Source organism: Rousettus aegyptiacus, unplaced genomic scaffold, assembly GCF_014176215.1.
Source record: "Rousettus aegyptiacus isolate mRouAeg1 unplaced genomic scaffold, mRouAeg1.p scaffold_m13_p_12, whole genome shotgun sequence".
Taxonomy (NCBI): Eukaryota; Metazoa; Chordata; class Mammalia; order Chiroptera; family Pteropodidae; genus Rousettus; species Rousettus aegyptiacus.
The window spans coordinates 26793694-26820228 of record NW_023416287.1 but is presented as its reverse complement, the minus strand read 5'-3'; the positions used below and the strand labels follow the sequence as shown (position 1 = coordinate 26820228).

The 26535-nt window shown below is 36.0% G+C and overlaps 1 protein-coding gene across 2 annotated transcripts in view; it reads right to left on the bottom strand.

The window, feature by feature from the left end:
- The window catches only part of PLCB1 (phospholipase C beta 1), a 612038-nt gene that overhangs the window by 342988 nt on the left and 242515 nt on the right, over positions 1-26535 (bottom strand). The window lies entirely within an intron of this gene.

Sequence of the window (26535 nt, the reverse complement as noted above, 5' to 3'; positions counted from 1 at the left end):
GGGAGAGAGGCAATTTAGAAATGACAGCTGTAAAAATGCTTGAGATCTTAATAACTCAGTCCTCAAATTTAGGGAGTTAAAAATCCTGAATGGGATACTTAAAAGAAACCCGGACCTGGAGACATTCTAGTGAAATTGCAGAAGACCAAAGACAACATTAAAATACTAAAAGCAGAGAGAGGAAAAGATGACTTCAAAAGAATAACAATTGGCCTGACAGCTGACTTGTCAACAGCAACAGTGGGCACCAAGCTGTGGGATACTTTTGTCAATGTGCCAAGAAGGAACAAGTGCCAATCTGGAACTAAAACCCAGTGAATCTAACTTTCATTATAAAATAAAAGAAAGCCATTTTTATCCCCCCCCCAAAAAAAAACCAAAAAAACTGGGAAATGTTTAACAATAGATCCTCACTAGAGGAATTCCTATAGAATACACTCTAGGTGGAAGGAAAGTAATCCTAAATGCACAGTCAAAAATGAACCAAGAAGCTAGCAAGTGAGTGAATTTAAATAAGCACTCATGATTTTAAAGGTATTTACTTTGCGTGTTTAAAAAAAAAGACAAAATAAAATACTGGACAACAATACCTGAAGCCAAATGCTTAACATATTTTTATCACTTAATAGAAGTATACCATTTCAATTAAATAAAAATTAAGTATACATGTTAACATTTCTGGGGTAACCAACAGAATAGAAAAGAAACAGTACAATATATAATTTCAAACAAGTTCATCAGGGAAAAGAGAAAAAAAAATAAATCTAGCAAAACTGAGATAAATATAGAGCAGTGAAAAATGAATAACTGTAGCTAATTGCGTCAACATAAATTTCGAGTAGTGTTAGTCAAATTTCATAAGATTCCATTTATATTCAGTATGATTCTTTTTTTAAAGGATTCTAAAACATGTAAAGTTGAACAATATATTTTTAGAACTCTTTAGTATGTAGTACAAGCATAAAGAGAAAGGTGAGGAAAATAAGCGAAAAATTCAGAACAGTAGTTACTTTGGTATGGAGGAAAAGGAGAGGGTCAGGGAGGGATACACAGAGGTTTTCTAAGGTAGGGCAAGTGGTGACAGTTACACACATGCTTATTTATTGTATTCTTTGTACCTTTTATGCATATTTTAAATACAATACACAATTAAACATATGTACACACATACACACAACAAATATGCTTCTGTGCCAGGTCAGATAGCTCCTGGAGGAAAGCATTCATCTACAGAGACCTACTTTAAGGAGACAAATGAGTACGATCTGGGAAAACAAACAAACGAACAAGCAAACAAACATCAGGATAGTGAGGTGCCCAAAAATCAGATTGCATAAGAAATCATTGAACAAACTGGAGTTTTTCTCTAGAGCATAGAGATGTTAAAAGGGCTTCAAATATTTGAGTGCCTTTTACATGGCAAACTAGTTAGATGGATCCAAGGGAAAAATTACTACCAATCCATGGAAATTTAGGGAAACAGATTCAGGTTCATTAAAAGGAAGACATTTTGGCCTCTTTCTCAGGCACAGTCCAAAGATAAAATTTGGCAACTTAGAAGGGAGTGAAGTCTTAGCACATTTAAGTTTCTTATGAGGATTCTAGTGTTAGAGAACTTTTGAAAAAGCTATAATCCTCAGATATTATAAAAACTCCCATCTGGGTCACTTTATACTTTATGGTCTCTTGCTTTAGGGAGACTGAGTTTTCGGAGGCCCTCCAGAAGAACTATGTTCTGGTCATTTTTTATATCAACATGATCATTATGTACACCATATTTCTACATTAGCTTCCAATTCTCTGGTTTCTTTTTCAGTTGTAAAACTAATAATTATGAGTGTTTGGCTCAAAAAACAGGAAACCCGACTAACAGTCCATATAGGGTTTTCTTACATAACAAGACTTCTGCAAGAATGGTGGGCTGCCATGGCTGTTAGGGTTCTGTGCTCTTTATGTCTTTGTTCTCTGATGCTTTTATGCTCTGGATTTTGTCTCTATGTTCACAAGATGGTTGCTACACCTCCAATTCTTATTTGTTCAAGGTTGGAACAACACAGAAAGATATTCTCACAACTCTTTGCCTTTTTATTCATGAAAGAAAGTTTTCCCTAGTAGTTGTCTGCTTACTGACCAGTTGGAGTTCACCTGGCCTATATCATGCCTTAGAGGTAATTAGGAAAATCAAGTGTTTTGCATTTAAGCCACACTGTGGAAGGAGGTAGGGGAGAGTCAGTCTAACCTCTGATCTATTTTCCTACTGTAGAAACTCAGAACTAACACAGCATTGATTCAGTCTCAAGAGATTGTTAACATATCATGTTGGCTTTTGTGTTTATCCAGATTGGTTGATTTACTTTAAAATGTAATCTAGAATAGAAGGGAAATGTCTATAAAAGATATTGATAAATACGAATAAAAATTGAATTCACTGTAATATGAAGTTTTAAACAAAACATTTAAATTATTTAGTAAGGTCTATGGAGCACGTTTAAGAATATATCAAAGTAAACAGCTGCATTATAAGCTAGAAACACTTTTACTAAGAAACATAAAATCAATCAGTCCTCTTTCGAAAATGCCTTGCTTTGTCTTAATCAATCATTCTTAAATCATTCTGGTGAAGCTCTCAGTTCAACTCATTTAAAATCATAATTGCACATAGGTCATTGAATGGCTACTCCATGCCATTACCAGTATCAAGAAGACAATCAATATTTTCGGAACTCAATGCAAAAGCAGATAATAAAAGAGCTTAAAAGTTTATTCAGTTCCGGAGACAACTCAGTGAGTTTATTCATAATATAAAGTGTTTAGAATAATGCTTTGCACTCTTGCTAAATATTAGCTCTTGTGATTTTCGTTATGTTCATGAAGCAGGAAATACTTATGATATATATACACACATATAGATAGATATGTATATATCTATTTATATATATAAAACAAAAAAGGCTAACCCAAACCAAATATGCTAAAAAACAAAAACAAAAACAAAATATGCTCCTTATTTGTTTTATCACTATAAACAAGAGTGAAATTAGGTACTTCGTAATTGGAAAGTTGGAATGGCGTATTTTTAAGATAAGATGGATTTATACAATTCCAATCACACTTAACAAAACATTTATAACACAGTTTTATGAGGGAATTAAATCAAACAACACAAAATCCCAGACCAAAAATATGATGTTTATTTTATTTTATTACATAAAATAAAATATAATGCGATGAAATAAAAGAAACTTGCTAAAACTTTCCTCCTTGACCATCAGAACTATTTTCTCCATATGTGGAAAGATGCAAAACTGCACATGGTTTTGTGTTATTACTTAGCTTCCTAATTGAAATGCAATTATGTCTACATAAGGCATATTTCTGGATTGTTTTCCCCAAAATATAAATATTTAGGGGAGAGAAAGAACACATGCTAATATAATAACAAAATCTAGCATTTGAAAGGCAAATACCACTTGAAAAAGTGATTTGGCAAATATTTCATATTAACAACTTAGCAAACCTGTGCTGTAGGTATTATCATAATCATGACTGCAATTTTGAGATGAGGAAATTGATGCTTAGAGGGATTAAGTGACTTGTCAGAAATTATCCTGTAATTGGTAGAGGCAGAACTACCTACCTACCATGTCTTGTAGCTTTAAAGTCAAATCTTTTAATTATATGACAGTTCTACGAATCTGCTCCCAAACTGTAGATTAGATCTCTTAATAGAAATGTCATTTACTATGCACATATAATATTCTTAGCTCTGTGCAAGATTCTAGAAGTTCAGATATAAGTAAGAAAAAGCCCTCGACCTTGAGATCACCCTTCCTGAGACTGAGGAAAGCCAACAAACTATAAAAAACATATCAAGTTCTCAGGCATAGTTAAATGTGGTAGGTAGCTATTTAAATTTAAGTTAATTAAAATTCGGTAAAGTTCAATTTCAGTTCCTTATTTACACTAGCCACATTTCAAGTGCTCTGTACCTATATGTGGCAAGTGGCCACTGCTTTGGAAAATGCAGATATGGAACTTTTCATCATCAAAGAAAGCACTGCTAGAGAGCCTTGCTATTCAAAGTATGTTTTGAGCACTTGAAAGCTAGTTAGAAATGAAGACTCTCAGGCCCCAACATAGACCTATTAAGTCAACAGGACTCCCCACTGCACAACCCATATGCACATTAAAATCTTAAATGAGCTGCTTTAGAGACAAGCTTCAAGAGCTTTCCCTAAATGCCCACGATCAAGTATAATATGTGGGCTGGTGGTTGGGTGAGGTCAACAGTGAGGAACATTTAGCAGAATATAGAGAAGTTTATATTCAGAATAAGCACTAAAAGGCCAATGATAAAATTAATGGTTATCAAATATGGATGACCTATATGCCACAGAGACATTGCATATGTTAAAATAAATACTTTGGACAGAGACTTCTGAACAGCGATTAGTGCTGATAATGCATTCTCCTTCTGTCTTTGTAAATGTTTAGGAAGAGGGAATGTTTCCAGGGAACCTTGAACAGGCAGAAACATCAGAGTTCACAACTCTGAGTGGGGTACACTTAAGGTAAATGCACCGAATGTTAGCAAGCACACGGTCATGTATCCAAAAATGATATTCTAAGACATGACTTCCCAGATCTTAGGTAAATGCCAGGAAAACAGTCCTAGAGTCTCTTTTGATTGATACTAAATGATGTCAATATGTAACTTAGTCAAGAAGTCTAGAAAAATGTTATGAATTACTAAAAAAGGATTTAAAAAAGTAACAGAACACAGAACTCACCCTGTTAATATCTCCAACACTGTCTTATTCCAGTCTTGACTGTAATAGAATCATTTCTACCAATCTTCAATTAATTAATAAAAAACAGCAAGTTCTCAGATCTACATAAATAAGTCTTCTAACCACAGAGACAAATTGGTTCAGGAAGACAAAACATTAGTTCATAATTTCTGAGCTAAGTATTGCCACTGAAATTGGCATAATATGAGCACATATTCAGCTGTAATATATTAATATTCATCATTTTTAAAAAAGATATTACACAGTAACTTGATTATGCCTCTTTCACTAATTCTGGGAAATCGTATTGGTTAACATATCATCATTCATCACCCCCAGGTAATTTCTAGAAACCCTGATGGTTGTGCCATGTAAAGTGGTAATTTGTGAAATGACCTTGTATACAGTGGGGAAATAAAAAATGTTGTGGCCTTCATGACTCATCATGGCATGCAACGGTTTCAATGATCTGAGGTCATTTGAGGTTCCTGGAACAATCCCATTAGATAATTGACATGGTCATATTTTCCATGAGCATCATAATAGCCAATTAAAAAATGTTAGTTCAAACAACATCACATGACTCTTTTATATTAAGTATATTTAATTACTCTCTATTAATATTTAAAATTCTATACTATGTGAGGGCATGAATTAATACTCTTAAACCAAGTTCGTACATAAAACTCAAGTGACTATTTCTGGTAACAATAAAAAGCAGTGGCAACACATTGTAGTCTAGAGTTTCAAGGATAAAGTTGTAAAAGGCCCAACTATACAGGAATTAAGCATTCAACATCAATGATCTATTATTTAATGACCCTCTAGGAACTTTATTAATCTCTATCCAAAGGATACAGTTGAAAGAAAACTAATGATTTCCATGCAGATGCACATTTAGACCCAATACAATTATTATGCAAATGCCTAAAGACAGAATTAACTTGCTTAGCCAAAACTTTCCCTGAGAGATGAAATAGATTTCAGTGATTTAGCTGCATAAGTGTTTTTAGTTACATCGTAGCCCATGGTTTTTCAATAAAGATGGATACGAATAAATACCATCATCACCTCCTCCCCTACAAACCAATCACATTCTTCAAAAACTTTGCTAGAATCCAGCTTTTAAATTGTCTAGTGGCATCAATGTAGCCTTTATGTAAGAGCATGACAAGAAATTCACATTGCATTCTCCACTGACTTTTAATTCTATTGAAATAGAATGAACATTTTATAGAGCAGACACCATGTTATTAGAATATTTGGTAGAGTGTCAAGCTCTGTATAAGCGTTATTTCATTCATCTGCGTGATCTTCTTCCTAGGATGGCTGGCATCTTATTATTAATGCAAGTGGGAAAAGTTAGCTGTAAAGGTCAACTCTCTTACCTGAAAAGAAAGAGCTTACATAAGAGTCTAAAATTACAACTCGAAATGTTTTTCGCTCCAGGCATGTAATGTAAATAAGGTAAGCAGGCCAAATTGGATATGCAACAGGAATGGACTATGGAAAATGAGAGAACATATGCTCCCAAGTTTCTGTTTTATCTAAGGATGTTGGTATAGCATAGTGTTTAGAGTAAAGGCTTGGGAAATTTCTTGGGGCCAGGAAATTTTCTTTCTCTTGAAATCAGTACATCTAGACCAGTGTGGAAGCTCCCTTTTCCATACATTAAGAAAGAGACATATAATTTCTTGAGAGATAAAGAAGCTGGGACATTAGAATTTATCATTAAGGTGTAAGAGGAGGGAAGGAACACTTAGTAAGTTGAATTGTTTATTTACTCATTCAACAAATATTGATTGGCCATGAGAGACTGAATATACAAACAGACAATGGCCAGACTATCTACGATAACAGAACTCTAACCACAACCTCTGTGATCACCAGCCAGAAGCCAAACCAAAATCTCTCCAGGAGCCAGACCAGGAAGCAAAACCATAACTTCTGCAGCAATTGGCTTAAAACAGTCATGGTTTGGTCAATGATTTCTACATTCCTTAATTTGCTTCCCAACCCCCTTCAACTCAGGAACAACAAGAGAAAGTCAGATATGCTTCCCCAAGCAACCATGTCAGATGTCCATTTCTAGTTAGCCTGATTCCAGCATCCCCATGCCAACACCCACCAATTGCAGCACGCCTGAGACTTCCCTTCGCTCTACTGTAAAGGTTTCCTACTCCTCTGCCTGCCTTTGAGTTTCTGCCAAATGCAAATGATGGTGGCTGACTTCCTTGCAAGCTCTAAATAAACAGCCTCTGTTTTTTTCTCATTTGTATGGTCTTCATTTATTTCCACCAGCAGCACATATTAACCACATAAAGTGATCAAGCAAAGGCATGAAGAGTTTTGCATAGGTTGGCATGCCAAGGGTTGTACCAGTGGCTGAATATGCTTGGAGAGTAGGGTGTAGTGGGTAATGTGTGTGTGTGTGTGTGTGTGTGTGTGTGTGTGCGCACGCGTGTGTCTGTGTGCGCGCACTTGATACCTTTGAACAAAGAGGTCAGGAAGATCATGAAGGACATTAAATGACAAATTTGCAAATCTATAAGTTTATTCTCTAGTTTCAGGTAACAGTGGGAACATTTAACAGGGAACTAATAGGTTTAACTTGGATTTTGAAATGCTACTCTAGCAACAAGATGGAAGATGAAAGGATGGTAGGCAATCTGTGAGGTGAGTGTACTTAGGAATTCATCTCTGTAGTCCAGATGAAAGATGCCAAAGACCTAAACACTGGCAGCGGAAACAGAAAAGAGGACATAAGAGAGATGATATTTATGTTAAGGACACACAACTGTCACAATGTGAGGAGATGACAAGAGAAGAAGTGGGAATTATTTCAGGTTTCTGGGTGGCATGTTAAAGGAGAACAGGTGAGGTAGAAAATCACAATTAACAACAGCTGGTAAGCAGTGGGGTGGGACGCAAGGTCAAGAGGACACCTGGAAAGCTGTTGTTATTCCCATTGAACATGCCATGTCCCTAGGCAGACATAGACATTAAATAATAGTAGACAGTGCTCCTCACCTGAACTGTCCCTGTGCTTGAACTCTCTTAGTACATTTTCAAAGAAGCATGATCACATTAGGAGGCCATTTTGCAGGTGGAGATTATGTGCACAAAGAGCAATAGGTTAAAATATCAACTACTTCTACAGAGTACAGGGAGGATAATTTTCGATAAAATGCACCTTAGGTAAACAAGATAAAGGAATTTTTTCCCTTATATATATGTTACATCTTTTCTTTTATATTAATACTTTTCCTAGTGTAACTTGTATGCTCATTAAAACCAGCAAGTTACCCCTTAAAAGGTAAACTTGCTCCTTGATTGCAACTATTAAGAATGGGAGTAGGGGCAGGTAAAATATCAACCATGTAATTTGTGGGGGAAAAAAATGCCACCGAACAAACTAACAATTTTTTCACTTCTCAGAGAGAATTATTAAAATTATCACCCTAAACCTTTTGTTCACAATTCACAGCAAAGACAGGAATCTCCTTAACACTATTGAATAGAAGCACATCAACTACTTTTTATCATGCATACATCATTTCACCTAAAAAAAAAAAACTTTTTAAAGGGCAGATAATTCCACAAGGCACTATATAAAGACAAATCCTAAAAAATGTTTTGTTTTAGGGTTTCGTTTTGTACCTCACATGCCAAAAGAGAACAGTTGTATGGTGAGACATAGAACAAACCTTTATTACTTAAAAAATAAGTCATAACATGCTAAGTTTTATGAGATAAATTCATAATATGTTCTTCCTGGCTACTCTTAAACCAAATCTTTGATTCTTTCTGCTTCAATCTTGTAAGCAAGATCAAAGCCACTGATTAAACCATGCCACATATTCCTATAATTTACTGTGTGTTTTTGATTTTCATGTAAAAAGCTTTGATTTTGCTGTACAAATCATTCTGATTACTGTCCCTGCTTGATTACGGCCCTTACACGCAGATGGGTATTAATAGTCCACACAAAAACGAGAGCCTACGATGGAAGCAAGGAATCTGCCTAAGTCTCCATTTGTGTGATAGCTGTGAGTGGTTGCAAAAGGACAAAGTTGGGCTGCAGCTACTTCCCTTGTCACTTTTCCCCAACCACATGCCCACTCACAGAACCACAGAACTAAGAATTACAGGTCTTAGACAAGTTGAACAACAGTGAAGTAAGAAGTAGACACAGTGGGCTTAAAAATAGAATAATAATACTTGTAATAATAATTAGTAAGTGGTAGGCAAGATACTAGTCATCGTATATGCCTTACCTCATTTGATTATATGGTCAATGATCTAATTGATATTTCCACAAAGCTGCTTAGAAGGCATGTTAATAGAATTCTTGATTTCCGTTCCAAGGCTTCATTTATTCATTCATTTATTCATTCACGTATTGGACAGTATTTACTGATCACCTGTTAGGTGCCGAACAGTGTTACAGGCACAATGAACTGAAAAGCAGTGAACAAAACAGATAAAAATACATGCTTTCATGAGGTGTACATTCTAGAAAAAAAAAATGGTAAGTAAAATATACAATATGTTAGAAGAGGATGAATGCTATTGAGAAAAGTAAAGCATGAAATGGAAATGGAGAGTACCATTTTAAGTTGGCTGATCAGGGAAGGCCTGGATGCAAAGGTGACAACTGAGCCAAGGCATGCAGGAGAGGAGTGAAGCCATGCTGGAGTTGGAAGAATTGTGTTACAGACATGAGAACAACAATTTCTACACAATCACTATCACTCACCCAGTTGCTCGGACTAGTAACCAGTGAGTCATCCTGACTTATTTCTTCCCACTGCACATCCAATCCATCCCCAAATTCTGTCAGCTTTATTTCATAAATTTATCCCAACCACTTCATACTATCTCTAGGCTAGCCTCACACTCCAGTTCACCTAATTGCTCTCCCCAAGACCAAGCCTTCTTCTGACCCAGGGTCAATTCTTCCAGCCAAATTACTCTTTTGAAGACATATGTCATATCTTTTCACTTCTTGAAACATATCTTCCAAAGATATCCATCATCTTTGGCATAAAACCCTGTCTTCTCGTCATGGCAAAGGTGTCCTGGATCCTGACTACTTCTCTACCTAATTTCCCGGCACTGTCTCCCATCGCTTACTCTGTGGCATACCAAGGTCATTTCAGCCTCAGAGGCTGCATTAGTCTGCTCAGACTGCCATAACAAAATACCACAGGTTGGGTGTCTTAAACAACAGAGCCTTATTTCCTCACAGTTCTGCAGGCTGGAAGTCTAAGATCAAGGACCATCAGGGTTGGTTTCTGGTGACATTTCTCTTCCTGGCTTGTAGATGGTGCCTTTTCACTGTGTCCTCGCATGGCCTTTCCTTTGTGCATGTGGCAGAGAGGGAAAGGGAGATTTCTGGTATCCCTTCTTATAAGGACACCTGACCATCAGATTAGAGACCCAATCTTATGACATCATTTAATATTAATTACCTCTTTAAAGGCTCTGTCTCCAAATACAGCCACATTGGAGGGTAAGGCTTCAACAACTGAATTGGGGGTGGTCGTGGCACAATTCAGCCCATCACAGAGGCTTTGTACTTGCTGTTCTCTTGTCCTAAAATGCTCTTCTTCTAGATTTCTGCATGGTTTGCTCCTTCACTTCATGTGGGTTCGAGGCCTTTGCTGACCGCCCTTTGCAATATTGCTAGCTTCACTCTGTTTCTTTCTCTCTCCCTCTACCTTTTGCTAACATATTTCAGCTTCCAATTCCCTTTCAATTCCATGATATTGTTTAGTTAATTGCTGTTTCCTGTCTGAATCCCAGGAGGGACTCTGGGAACTCTGTTCTCTACTGTATCCCCAGACCGTAGGACAGAAATCTTTAAATAACAAATGTTCAATCTATATTCTTTGAGTGAAAATTCTCAGAGCTATTCTACCGAGGAGGTACTATTAGCTGCATCATACAGGTGTGAAAACTGAGGCTCAGAAAACTTAAGTTATTTGCCTTGGCTCCCTCAGTCAGAACCAGGATTTAAATCCAAGTCTGTTTACCTCCAAAGTGAACATGTTTCATACATTATCACCTCTGTTCTTCACAATGGCCCTGTAACATGGCTACAGGAGCTATTGTAACTGCTCAGCTTCTATGAGAACCCACAGGACACTGTGCTGGAATACTGAGACTCAAGAGCTGGAGTCTTCCTGCCCAAGCATTGGAGCTGAAGGGGGGTTACAGAGAAAAGCACCCTTGCTATCCTAAAAATAGAATAACTATTCCATGTTGGGTTATCATACTCACAAAGGGGTAGATAAGGAAAATAAATCAGGATGTAATGTTAAGCAGGGTTTGAGGTGAGCAGATTTATACCGAGGTTAGAAATGAACAGAGAAAAATTCTCATAACTGGGATTCTAGTGTCTATGACAGCTGGTGTATTTCAGGGACATTTAATGAGGCAAGCAAAATCAGGATTGTTAACCACAGATCATCATTATGCCAACAAACTTTCCATCTCAGACATTCTATTCACAGGCTCTCCCTAAGTCTTACAGTCACTTTACTCATGCTGTACCTACCAGGATGTTTTCCTCTAATGCATTCATCTGATACAATTCTATTGCTCCTTCAAAATTCAAATCAAATATTTTTTCCCCAGCTTTTCATGACCCAGTTCTCCTTGGACAGAAAAAAAATGCTTCTTTTTCAAGTCTCACTGAGCAATATTAATCAAACTTCCCCTTATAGAAGCTAGCTCTACTCTAGTACACAAACCATTATTTGTTTCGGCTCACTCTTTTTTCTATGATATTCCTCAAAGACACTACATAAATGTGATTCATCTTGTATCTCCAGCACATCAGCATATGCTCAGCACTTTGAAGGAACACAATAAATGTTTGGACATCGAACTTCTAATTTCAATGGAAAGTCCTGATGCTTACCCAAGACAATTAACTAATGGCAGAGTTAGAATGTAAATCTAATTCTTCCTCCTAATCTCAATGTCTTTCCAGTAGACTACGTTGCATCTCTTTAAGTAACTTTAGTATATGTTCTCACATGGCTAGCAAACTCCCAGGAGTGCTCTGCTCACCTTTCTCCTGGGTTTGGCAAAAAGGCTAAGAGGTAAAGAAAAAATTAAGACAGAAAAGGAAAGAAGTAATCTCTCTCTACCAGAAAGTATTTATTGCCAAAAGAGGCATCAGAACAGAGAGTTGAAAATTAAAATAGAATGTCATTTTGCAAATTGAGAACCATCTGAAGTACAATTGTTTAATGAATATTACCATTTAAAAAATACTCATGATGGAAATTGTTTCAAATTTTCCTAGTAGATCTCTTATTATATTTAGTAGCAATTTAAAAAATAGGACAGAATTCTAGGACTAGGTTCCAGGGAAACTTGCAGTGGTAATCAAAACTAAAATAATTCCCTCAAATACCTATGTTACAGATTTTTAGATGAGAGAAGGAAATAAGGAAGAAAGGAAAGAAAAAGGAAAGGGAAGGAAAGGGAAAGGAAAGGAAGGGAAGAGAAGGAAGGAGGGAGGGAGGCAGAGAAAGGAGGGGAGGAGAAGGAAAGAGAAGCAAATAAAAGGGAGGGAGTGTTAAGGGAGGAGGGGGAAGGGGGAGAAAGAAAGGGAAAATTGCTTATAGAAAGTAATTTTAACATGCTGTTTTAAAGAAAGCAAGCTGACGGGGTCCACATGATAAGTTAGAAATAAATAAGTCCTTTTAAAATTTCTATACAAATACAAATTTTCAAATTTTTTCTTTGAACCAATTCTTTTATTTCTTATCACAAGGATAGAGTGAATTTTTAATAGAAAAATAACCAAGACATGGACATAAATAGGTATAGCTGAATATAGAATTGATGAATGAATGTCATTCATCGATTGGTATTCGAAATGTTTCAAAAATGAAAAAATATGTTATCACTGATGAAAAATAAGCATACAATTTCTATATTATTGTAAAGATTTAGCATTCATCTGACTGCTGGTATGGTTCTTCAGTGTGGCAGCAGTGAGAATCTGATCTTGTCATCTGCTGCCTATCTCCCACTGGCACAATAAAAATTGTCTAAATGTTTTCATCAAGTACAAGCCAACTCTTTACAACTTAGCAGCAAAGTGGTGAGGTCTAGTGTAGAGACATCTATTAGTTGGTATTTGAACTAACTCTACAGTCCTGTCACAAAAGTTTTGTTAACTGTTCAAGGTAGCATTAGTTCCAGGAACAAGGTCTTATTTTTAGCCCAATTTTATTTTTTTGGTCATATGTCATAAATGGAGGATAGTAGAATGACTCAAATAAAATCCTCCAGCTAGGTTGATTGTTGGGACACAGTATGGAATCTCTGGTAGATGTCCCACTAAAAATAGGGTCCTTAAGAAGGAATCTTGTTTTCTCTAAGGCTAAGGAAATGGCATATATTCAAGGACTCTGCTTGAGGGATGAAGCAAAGCCACCAGATTTTTCAGGAGCAGACACGGAAGAAGGAAGAGATAAGAAGAAAACAGTAGTACATTGGTAGAATTCTGACAAGAGTTACTGATAAAGGATACAAAAATGAAGTTGTCACTACTTTGCATCGAGTGAAGGCTCAGTCATGCTGGGGACACTCTGCAAGTCTATCAGTCTAGAATCGCACTGTTCTCACATGTAAAACCCCACCTAAAAATGATCCCAACTAATAGATGCTTCTACCAGTCTATTAATTTCAGAAATTGAGAGAAGAGATGGAAAGAAAAATGTAGTGATGGCTTTTTCACTACATTTAATAAAACTCTTCCTCAAAATCGATGTAGCTGTTTTAATCCATTTGAGCTAAATATTAGGTTTGAAGTAGATAGAAAGAGATTTGGCGTGAAATTTTTCAAAAGAAATGAGAAGACAATCATTTTATCTATAATCTCTGACTCATCTAAGACCACAAAGGAAATTAATAGCAGAAACTTCCGGGAGTGGGCTGAGAGGAAGCCTAGGAAAAATGATCTTGAAATATTCATGCTAAAGCATTAGGCTTCTTGAAGACTTCAAAGGAGTCATGGTAATGTGTGATGGAGATTCTTTTTTTTTTTTTGAATAATTGAATTCCAAAGAGAAACTTCAATATATTATCATTAACTTCCATGATATATTTAGCGATTTGATGCCACAGAAATAGTCCTCAATAAAATTAGGTTTTCTAATAGATAATCCCATGGAGCGATGAACATTTTAGTCCATTAGCAGGATTATATCTATGATAAATATAGTAGCTACATTTGTAGGGAGTGTCTTAGTTTGGCCTTCTCCCAAACAGCACCTTAGAGGAAGAGTAAATACTAGAAAGCTTATTTGGGAGGTGATCCCAGACACAGAAAAGAGAAATGTGGACAATGAGATACGGAAGAAAAAGTTATTGATGAAGGATACAGGAATAAGGTTGTTATTGTTTTGCATTGAGGACTCAGACATGCTGGGGCACTCTGTAGAACTGTGGTTCAGAACTGTTCTCTTGGGGGACAGAGAGGCTGTGTTTACTGAGAAACCACCCCCTATCATCCCATTGGTTGAAGGCTGTCCCTCAAGTATGTTAATTTCCTTATATTCTGTTGCACCTGCCACTGAGAGATCTTCTAATTTCTCTCTAACATACACCTGAAGTGAGGTGCTGGCACTATATAAAAGACTGCCTATGATAGTTGCTCTGAAATCCGGTAGGCCAAGGAGATGAACTTTGTGGTGAATTACTAGTGTCTGATGTAGAGGAGCAGAATTATAGAGTAGCTAAAACGGTGTTTATTTAGCGTCAGCTTCATGACTTCAGATTATCTACAATCCTCAGTTTCCTCATCCATAAAATAGTGATAACAATGGAATCCTTAATGCCTACAAAATGCCTGATAGAGGACCTGGTATGTAATAAGCATTTGATAAAAATAAATTGTTTTCAGTTTCCTAAATACATTCATCTAAATATATATATTTTTTATCACCAGAAATGCTCACCAAACCAAAGAAATATTCGATTTCAGTCTTTTCACAGAATTTTTACTGAAGAATTTTCCATTCACCTTTTCACTGTAGCTGGCTTTGAAATAGCCAATTGATGAAAATTGATGAAATTTGAAATAGCCAACTGTCACCTTCACTGGTAGTTACCGTGCTCATGAAATCATAAAACCTCAGGACTAGAAGGGAACTCCAGGTTCAACCCATTCAACAGCCTGCGCCATGCCTTTCAGCAGATGAAATTTTGTCTCTTACCTAGAAGCTACTTGTTGAACTTGAGGCTGATTTGTGTTAGATTCATTTCTCTACTTCGATGTCATTACTACTCCCCAAAACAGCTCAAATGCAGACAGGGGAGAAAAGCACAATTCAAAAAGCTAAAACATCCCTCCAAAAAGTAGTTAGTAGAAAGGATGCCTATTTTTCAAAAATGAATTATCCTGAGATATTACTTTGACATTTTCTCCAGACTCACTCAGAAATGGTAGGCATTGCTATTTCCATCCCACTATGAGCCATGATGTTGAAACAAGTTTTTATAAGACAGTGTCTTCACAGTCTTGAGCACACTATTTGTCTTCAGTGGCACCATAGCACAGCAATGACTCTGCTGCCTTAAGCTTCTTCCACTGTCTTCTAAACATGATGCATCTACAGATTTACTCAGTGGTATATCAGCCACTTTTCTACACCAAAAATAAGGCATGTGCTGAGTATCTTTGAAAAGCTATAATTATCACTTCCTAGTGGGACAAATAGAAATAAGAACAGACTAGTGTGCTTGCAAGGTTTTCAGAGCTTGCTCAATTAGGGTAAAAATACGTGGTGGGGCCAAGAAGGAAATCAAACACTGACACTGACTCTGGAGTTTCTTCCCCTGATCATCTGATCAATACATTTTTCACTCTGGTCAAAAAAAAAAAAAAAAAAAAGAATACTTTTACAATGATTTGGTCCAGTTCATAAGCTCCTACTCCCAAAAACGGTTTCTTGAAGAAGTCTGTAAGGCAACACAAAAGCCATTGTGTGCCACTCAAAGAGTCTCTGGCAGGCAAAACCATCTGAACAGGAAAATTCAGGTGGGACTGTCAACACAGGATTGGGACAACATGTCTCAGGGCTACTGCCAAAATGCTGATTTGAAAGAGAGCAACATGGATATAAACAAAGGCTGTAGCCATTTTCCTGATATTCTGTCCAACACACACGGAGTCCAAAATTGTAGAGTCGCAAAGGGAAATTAAAGGTCATTTGTTTCACCTTTTTCTTCTGTCCTGCCCTCCTCCACTCTAGCCCTTATTGCAGGAATTCCTGCTAAAATTATATTCTACATAATGATTATCCAGGTTTTGTTGACAAATGATTCAAAAAGACATTGCTCATCAGCCTGTTTCCTTGTTGGATAGATTAAGAAACTAAAAAAAGTATCTCTGATGTTGGGCCAAATTGTATTTCCCTGTAATTTCCCCTGAGTGTCTCCTTCTGACTCCCTAGGGCAATTCTCTTTCTTACTGAACAGTCTTTCACATTTCTAAAGAAGCATACCCTACTCCTCAGCACATCTTCTGTTCCACAGACTCAGTTGTCCCTAGTTTCCTGGACTGTTACTCATGCAATGTGGTTTCCAGACAACTCACAACCTAGTAATTATTAGCTGTATTTTAGGTATTATGTGTAGAGTATTTGGAATATAGTGGGTGCCTGTTTATGTATATTCTCTTAGTGGTAACTTCCAAAGTCAGGATCCCTCCTAGAGATGAGGAATGCAAGGTATGAAGCTGGTAAGTGAAAGAGATGATAGTAAAACCCAGGCCTCTAAAATCCAGCACTCAAAGCTCTGTGCTTAGAACCCTTTGCCAAATAGTTCTCCTGGTTGTTTACCTATTCATGGCAGTGCCCTAAACCAGAAGCACGTCTCCAGATGTAGTCTGACTAGTATAGAGAATAGTTGATCACTGATTTCTTTTAATGATGCCTAGACTGTAATGAATATTTCAAAACAACCAAATCATAATGTTGCCTCACATTGAATTTATGATCAAAGCAAATCACTCAGTGTATGTACATTCTTACATGCATACTTGTGATTTGTGTGCAATGTTAATAAAAACACCAATTCTATATGTCCAGGATTCCAGATCCTCGTGACCTCTTTGAATCTTCCTGCTATTATTCAATGAGTTAATGATATCTCTAAATTGTGTCTCAAATAAAATTTGAAAGCAACATCTTCCATGATGACTTCATTGAATTTTTAAATAACTGATCAAGAGAGGAATATATAACACTGAGATATAATCCATCATAAACACCCATTCACTGCGGATGACTGTATAGAGATACTAATTTGCTTCACTAAACAATGTACTCATGTTCACTTCTAATGCTTGCCTTTTTCTTTCTTAAGTGTTTCCAAACCTAGGACTTAAAAATCCTATAGCAGTCAAGATTTCAAAGGAAATTTTTTTTGGAATCAGATAAAGGAAGTAAAGACACTTTAGTGAAGGAAGATCTTAGAATCGTAGGCAGGTTTGAAGAACCAACAAGTGAAATTGGTGAGCCCGGGATTAGTTGTTTCTGGGAGCTATTATTACCCATGGGCCTGAAGAGGTGGGATGGAGTGGGAGGTAGGGGTATGGTGAAAACAGAATTACTGTAACTGGTGAGAGCTGGAGCTGTAAAAGAGGGGGCTGCCTGTCCGAAGCTGGAGATATTCAACCACTGTTAGAAATATGGTGCTGAAGTGGAGGGGAATAGGAGAAAAACATCCCGCATCTCTCACCCTGCCCTCCAATAGCCCGACCATGCCTCCCATTGACTGTCCGTGAGAGTCTCCAAGGACAAGGAGCAGATAAGAGAATGATAGAGACTAGATGGGGTAGGGAGCCTTGGAGGATGGCAGCAAATCTAGAAAAATAAGCATATATCCCTACTCCAGTTTGGCTATGATCAATAAGCTTCCCTGCCTATTTCCTTTCTACCTTGGTAAAAAAAAAATAATTAATTAATTAATTGATATTGAATGGTATACTCTTCCATTGCCATATAAAGATCAGGGTGTCATCCTACCAAGATAGAAGATTTGAGCTTTTCCCAATCAGCCAATAAATTCACTTTTGAGAAAAATATAGTTCAAGTCCAGGACCCAGAGTCAAATATCATTTCAGTAAACTTCACAATATACTTTTGTAATCAAAATGTCAAATGTGACTTTTCTGCTCTCCAGAAAACTGGGCTTTGCTGAGTTTTTCTGAGTTGTACTCATGTTCAGGAGAATAAAGGTAACTCAGTAGCTATTTTGTAATTAAATAGTATTATCTCAGCATGCTTGTTTTCATGTTTGGCTGTTTATCAGGTTCTATAGAATGGTTCTTTAATCTCCTGGGTTTAATAAATAAGACAAAAAATAATTAAATAGTATTGTGAATCTTGATAATTTATGTTAAGAGAGATCCATCTGAATTACTTGCAAAATAAGATAATTTTGGTGTGAGGTTTTCACTAAACTTTTAATGTAGATATTCATTGAACTGTTTTATATTTTTTAAAAAATCGGGAAAATTATGTAAAATATGAAGAGGTAAAAATTAAGTACTTAAAACACATACAGATTTTTCTTGAAAATTCTCAAAATAAAAATAAACAACTACAGAGTCATTAAACCATATCCTGTACCCATATGTACACATACAAGTGAAATGATTCTCTTATTTTATTTCTACAAGTATTCTGGATTCGCTCATATTCAGTCTTTCCACTTTTATCTGAAATCAGAACTAAAACAAAGTGTATTTCTTGAAAATCAACTCCTTGTCTTCTCCCTCCATTTATCTTAATACAATGCTTCTTTATATTAATTATATAACAGTTCTAAGGTAAGGTGTCTTTTTTGTTGTCGCTCAGTTAATCCTCCTGAATTGATATTTAAAGTGGTTTAAGGAAATATTCCAGGACAAAGAGTTTCATGGTTGAACAAGCCAGGCTTGATGGTTATCCATCCTAAAGACAATTTCAAGAATATTCTTTCTTCTCCCTCACCCACATCTCCCCATAGGAATTCTTGTCTGTTGAAAGCATGAATAATTTAGAAATATCTTGTGTTGTGATCAGTCATTGCTCGTGTTTCATATTTGCCTGACTCATTATTAAGCAAATAGTGTTTCATTCAGTCCCCAGTGTTCATGCAAAACCATCCGTATTTAGATAAATATCAAGTCATTCAGCAAACCTCCAGAATAATATTTATTATTTCCTATTGACGTGAGTTAGAACTACAATGATAAAATTTTTATTTTGTGATCAGATTTCTTACAACTAGTCTATTTCGAGGTGTCAAATTCTTGGCTGGAAAATGCATTCAAAGCAATTCTCTATTGTAACAAATCACTCTACCTTTCAAAAATCCCCATCACATTCAGGAAGACTTTGGCTGATGGTCTTTATCAGGCTCCTCTATACATATACTATCATGTCCTATAAGTTGGAAGATTGATACTTTCACATAGGATTCAACTATAACTGCAATTCTTGATTTATTTTTTATTAAAGAGAATCACATGGGTAAATTCTCACTCAAATTCTGTAAAGTTAACCATAGATGTTTAATGCCTATGAAAAAATGACGATAGTGCTTTAATTGGAATGTTACCAATTAGAAACAATGGTTTAACTTTAATTGTACACAAGAATAGTAGTTGGAACATTGTCAAAAAACGTAGCTATTTATTTGCAGGGATGTAACTAGATTTCTTGTGATGATACCCTTTGAAAAAGATTATTGCATGAGAGCAGTAAACTCTCTTGAATTTGTTTTGTCTCAAGTCCTCTACTGTAAAATAAGTGAGGCTGGGTTAATTTCTTAGCTGCATTCTAGCTGTAATATACGAACTTCCTGGATATTCATGGAAACATAAGTAAGCCTTGAAGAGAGAAGTATTTTACTGGTTAAAAGGTGTGTGATGGATTAACATGTAACAATCGATTCCTGCAGAAAGTCCAGGAACTATAGGGAATCACGGGGGACCCCTTTGGCTGAATTTCCCTTCTACTTTTAATGTTCCAATTATAACTGTTAAGAAGTTTTCTTAGACAATAAAAATCTGACTTTAAAAAGTTCAAAGGTCTTTGAGAAATGAAAATGAAACACTAAAAAGAATATATCCTCATTTCCCATCACCTGTATCCATATTAGCTATGGGCTTCATAAATGTTTAAATCTTTTTTTGTCATCAGAATATTGGCAACCTTAAAATGATTTTTCAACCTTATGAGATATGTTTTCCAGCCACTGATGGATTACTGGCTTTCAAGCTGCAACATATTTCTTTCTAAACATAGCTATTTTAAATCATACCATTCCGTGGTGACCTTGGTGTGATAAGCTTACATTTCAAATGTGCTCATGAAAAAACCTCTGAATATAAGAAATTCTATTATTTGGGATTCTTGTCGTTTCTTTAATTCAACATTCTTTGGAACTAAGAATCTTTAAATGAGTCACTGCTGTACACTTAACAAGGTAATATATATGCACCCACATGTAAATCTGCAAATTTCTAAAATATTGTAAATTAAAATGAAATAGAAAGTGAGAGTCATAATAGTTTCAAAAAGTGGCAAGAAATGATTGTCGAAAAAGGTTTTTAAATTTAAAAATTAAGAACTTTTGTACATGGTAAGAGGAGTTTTTTATGCCTGCCAAAAAGGCCAATAATCTGGGGAGGGGGGGAGGGGATGAAAAAGAAATCTAACCAGTCAAAAAAAAAAGGAAAAAAAATTAATCAAAAGGCAGAAAATACCATAGAAGAAGCATAATATCGGAAAAGATCCAAGTTTTATTAATAGATCTGCTATCCACATAGCATCCAAATATCCAAGTATCATCTATCTAAATATCTAAATGTCACAAATCTAAATATCCAAATGCCACATGACTTTAAAGAGTTTTAAATACCCGTTTGGGATGTGGTCTGACGTGTATGAGCCATGTAAATCTTTTTAAAAATTGATGAAAATTCTAGGTTCTCTGGTTAAGTGTCAGTATTTCTGTAGCTTAGTTTTTCTTATGAAATAGTAACAGTTAATACTCTTTGTATATATGGATTTCAGGGAAAAATATAAGCTGTCATTTTTGGAAGGCTTTAAAAGAAGAGGCTTCTATTTCAGGAATTGTTTGAAAAAGGCCAATAAAAGAATTCTCAGTCATAAAACTTCAGTGTGCTAATGCCCATTAGATTCCTCAAAGGTCGAGGTCTTTACTACAGCTACTTCAGCCACTGACCCTGAAGCCTAGGATGGAAAAGGTAGAGGGAATCAGCAGTTTGCTCTCTGTTGACTTAAACTATTTGCTCACTCTTGCCAAAATATTTACTGAATGTCCACTCTATAAAAGCACTGGGGTTACAAAGGTATATTAAGGGAATCTTATAGCATAGAAGGCTCTCAAGAGATATTTAAAAATAACTGTAGAGAAGATGGTTTTCTGAGAGCATGTTCCTGAACCTCTTTTCTTCCAATTCACTTTCTGGAGTAAAGCCAACAACCAAACAGCAAATAGTCAGTGCCCAGGGTGCATAGCAAGGCCAGCTGGGCTCCAAATCGTCAAGGAAGAACATCGCGCATGGCTTCCTTCATCATGGGATCCTATGAGAGAGCCAGTGGCCAGACAATAAGGAGATATTCTCCTTGTAGTTTGGAGTGAGGTCCAAGGGGCTTGGGCAGTGTTGAGAAGGGGGTCAATGAGTGAGGGTCAATGAGTGAGAAGTCGCAGAGAAACATGACATCCAGCAGCTCCAGAGCATCTGGCCAAGGGCTGTGGTCATTCAATTCTTGAAACACTCTAGACTTGGTGGCTAAGAAACGTGAGGCTGGCATCCAGAGAGGCCTGAGAACCTTGTTTTCTTATTGATTTTTTGATTTTTAAGAGTTCTCTGTGTGTTAGGAATGACATTAGATTTAATTTCTTTTTTATCAACCTGTTTTCTTCCAAACTACAACTTCTTTTTTTACCTTTTTCTACTGTCTATTTCCCATCAGACATTTAACCAGGGTAAGCAGAAAATCTGTCTGTTTTCCTTTATTATTTCTGGGTTTCATATCATATCTGGAAATGTCTTCTCCCACTCTACAGTTATAAAAAAATTATTTTCCATACATTATAGTAATTTTGGGTTTTCCTCAGTGTTTTAGATATTTACTCTATCTGGAATTTATTTGTTTATATGATATGAGATAAGGTACCAAAATTATTTATGTTACATAAGGATATCCATTGCTTTAACATCCTTACAGAAGACACTACTTCCAGTTAACTAGAAATGGCACTTTATATCTGATACTTAATTACTAAAACTAAATATATGTGAAATTATGTATAAACATTTAAAAATAAATATATAAAACATAAAAATAAAAATAAGATCTATAACATGAAGATATAAAATATATAAAATAAAATAATTATATAAATATAGAAAATAAGTATAGGAAATCAAATGTATTTATAAATACTTAATATGCATTAAATATACTCATGCATGTTTACTTATGTTTATATATTCATGTATATTTTTAAATACATAAAATGTATAAAATATACTTGCATATATTCGTTTGTTATCATGTATTTACAATAAAAAATGTTATATGCCATGCAATCATGGGCTGTGGTTACACAGTAAGGTTCCAGTACAATTTGTACAGATTTTTGCAGAACTTTTATTTGCCTAATTGTGTGCGTGAGAGGCTGAGTGGTATATTGGAAAGAGTGTGCACTTTGTAGTTCTGAGAGTGTCGGTTTGATTATGCTTTCCACTAAGCAGACTCTGCTTTAGGTAATCCCAGTTTCATTATCCATGATGTAGGGAAACTATCTTCCCTTCCTCTGCAGTTTCAGGGCAGGACAGTGTAATGGATAGGGATACTGGTTAAAGACATTGGCCCTGGAGCTAGGCAGATCACTGTCGTCTTGCTCTTTTGAGCTGTGACTAGTGAATTATATAACCTCTATTGGGAAAATTATAGAACTTCTCTAGACCTCAGTGTTCATTTCTGTTTATAACATTACTAATTATTTCTAGTTCATAGTATTGTTGAAAATCTCAGTATAGTGTCTGGCATATTGATGATTAGCTCAGTATATTAGTTCTAATATTAGTTATAATATTTTAATATGTGTAAAATGTCTAGAATGATAATTTATTAAAGAAATATTAATTGAGCAACTAATCTGTTCCAGGCACTGTCTTTGGAGTAGGAATAAAGCAGTAGATAAGACAGAAGGAAATTTCCATCTTCCTTATCTTACATGTTTATATATATAGTAGGTTATTATTATTATTATTTTATAATTGTGTCTCTGCTATATGCTAACACCATCAAGATAGAAACCAATTCTTATTTATCTGTGAAATCTTGGTGTCTAGTGTTTTGGACACATATAGGCACTCAATAAAGTTTTATATGATTGAAAAAAATAAAATATAACATGATAGAGACCATGCTTTCAAAAATGTTTAAATTCCAGAAGGAAGTACAGACACTAATTGGAATGAAAACATGAGTCGAACAATTGTCAATGAACTTCCTGCCTCATTCCAAAACGTGGTAGGCACAAACATACCTATTGTGCTTTTTTAGCTTAAGAATAGAAAATCAAATTCATAAGAATGGGAAAGAAATAAACATGTTAGTCACAGAAACTAACAGTCACTGACTGAAAATCATCTTGCAATTTTCCAGTAATAAAGGCAAAAACAAATATATGATGGGTTGACTAATTAGTGTTTTTCAAAAAAAAAAAAAGTATGTCATTCTTTCAGAGAAACAGCTTAACCCCTGGTGCTACCCACAACTATTCTAGATGCCATACTGTTAGAACTAAACACTTTCAGCATCCACATACAAACAGACTTCATCCATACCAACTCCCAACCACCATTTGCTGAACACTCACTTGAAGCCAGCTTCCCTTTTATGTTTTTTACATAATTTCTCATTTAATCCTGTGAGGCAGTTGCTTTTATTACTTCCATTTACAGCTCAGAAATTGAGGCACAGGTAGTTAGAGAACTTGCTAAATGTCACGCAGATGGAATATGACACCAGCAATTTCACTCCACAGCCTGCGCTTAACCTTGCATTTCATAGGTCCCTCTTTACAGGAGATTTTCAAAAAGCATGGCAAAAATGACTTTGATGTTGCAAGTCAAAATAATTATTTTCTCTCCAAACTTAAAACCTTCAGCACTTCATTAAAAATTTCCCAGAGATTTTTCTGGGATTCATTCTTGGTCTACAGTTATTAGAAAGTTAAATTACCAGATGTTTACAATTACACTCCTGAGGTTCCCTCGTGATCAACTAACATGTGCAAAAAAAAAAAAAGACAGGATGCTGCAAGGAATTCGTTTCCTGATGTAACTCTTCTCCCTAAAGCTAATTGTATTAATAAACCTTCCTGGATCTAATCAGAAGTTTGGTTAATCTCAGCTGATTGTGTTCATGATACTAAATCCGTTCACTCTAGGAAACTGGTTCTAGTCAGGACTGGTGAACGGACCCTGCGTGTGAAGGAGAAACCTAAAGACAGCAAAGCCAGAGAGGGTCACGCCATCCCATCCCCACGGGCACCACTGGGAGAAATCATCCAGGCGTGGTAGGTTGAGTGCTAAATTTAACTCAGGACAGGAAATGTTTTCCATGCCAGCTGGATTTCTTCACCTCTGAGTTGTGAATTTAGATGGATGAGCGATAACTCTCCTTATTTTTCCGGCAACTAGGCTCAATTGGTCAAAAAGTCAATGTTGGCAACTTCAAATGCCATGGCTAGGTTCCTGTCTCTCGATCACATGGGAATGAATTTCTTAGAAAAGTAACAAACATCAAATTGAAAGAAAATAGGGTTAAAAAAAAATCTGCCACAAACCATAGCACATAATCAGTGAAGCAGTGAAAATCAGTTCTGAATTTTAGCATCTGCTATGGACTGAATTGTGTCTCCTGCCCCAAATTCATGTGTTGAGGTTTTAACTCCCAACGTGACTGTATTTTAAGATAGGGCCTCTAACGAGGTAATTAAAATCAAATGTGGTCAAAAAGGTGGGGTCCTAATATGATAGAATTAGTGATCTTTTAAGAAAGAACACCAGAGTTCTGTCTCTGTCCCTCTCTCTCTCCTTTGGCACACAAAGAAGAGGTCATATATATATATATACACAGGAAGATGGCAGTTGTCTACAAGCCAAGAGAAGAGGCCTCAGAATGAATGACACCTACCTGGCAATGACCTTGTTCTTAGAATTTCCAACCTCCAGAACTGTGAGAAATAAATTTCTATTGTTTAAGCCGCTCCATCTTTGGTATTTTGTTATGGCAGCTCAAGCAGACTAATACAGAATACTAGCCCTTTCAACTCAAATTTTTGAATTAAATTTCAGCTAATATTTTGTTCTTTCTAAGACCCTGACACAAAAACTCAGACTCCAAAGTAATCGTTGTTGACACTCCTAAATTATCTGGAGAACTTTACATCAATGTGTACTATGTACCTACACAAACAGAAACCCAGAGATGTGGGCAATTAGAATGAATGCTCAAGCTCCCCAACCCTGTACATACCAAATACAGGTCTACAAACCCATAATTTAGAAATCTCTAAACCTTGAAAACCACAAATCTGGCCACGAGTTTTCAGCCAACTCATTTGTTGGCAAAACTTATCAAGAAATAATTTATAGTATTTAAAAATCACATGTGGAGTGAAGATTCAAATATTTGCTGCATTTTATTGAAAATAATTCTTCTTCTCCTTCCTCTCCCTCTCCCTCTGCTTCACTACTGTTTCTGTTATTTTTCAAAAAGCAAAAGGGTGATGATCGCATTCAGGTAACCATACTGCTAGTACAACTTGGCTGTTCAGATCACAACCACAATCTAGGCCTTTTATCTACCAGGTGACAATGAAAATGCCTCTTGATGTTAATTTTTAAAATTTTGTTAATTCACATAGAGAACTTCAGCATTTGAAATAGTGCTTGAAGCTGAGTAGTTTTTTGGTTGCTTTTCTTTTCCAGCTCATTTGGAGCTCAGAATTAATTGAAGAAGATAGCAATATCATTTTATTAATTTAAAATATATTAATAGATATTAAATCAATATATAATTATACAGTAATGCATAATATATAACAGTAATGTAATATAAACTCTTAGGATAAAGATTTTTTTTTAATTTGCATTCTCCAATTGCAGCCTCTCCCCTGTCCCACAGCCTTTGCTGATCACCTGATCTTCTGTTGTCTGACCTTGAGCTCTGACAAAGTCTCATATTTCTACCATGAGTTATTTCATTTAGTTACTAAAGAGTAAAAGAAATTTAAAAAAATCAAACAAACTGTTCCTGCTCTGGAAATCAAAATCAAATGAGTAGGTACTTGTAGCAGCCATGCTGGTGGCCCCGACACACACCTAAAATGTCCAAGACTGGCAGGAAAGTGTGGTCAGTTCTCTCCTACCTGAAGTATGATCCCAGGGCAGAAGGAGATAAGCTACAAGCAAGAGACCCCCACACAGGCAGCATTTGCGTGGACACTGGGCACTTCCTCTTATCTTTCTGGGCATAATATTCATTTCCCAGAGGCTTTAAAAAGCCCTTCTCTTTCAGGAAGCACCAATGGTACCCAAAATCACTCACTAATTCACTATCCACAACATATTCCCTATTAACTTCTATGGAATAGAATTGAAACATTATCTTCC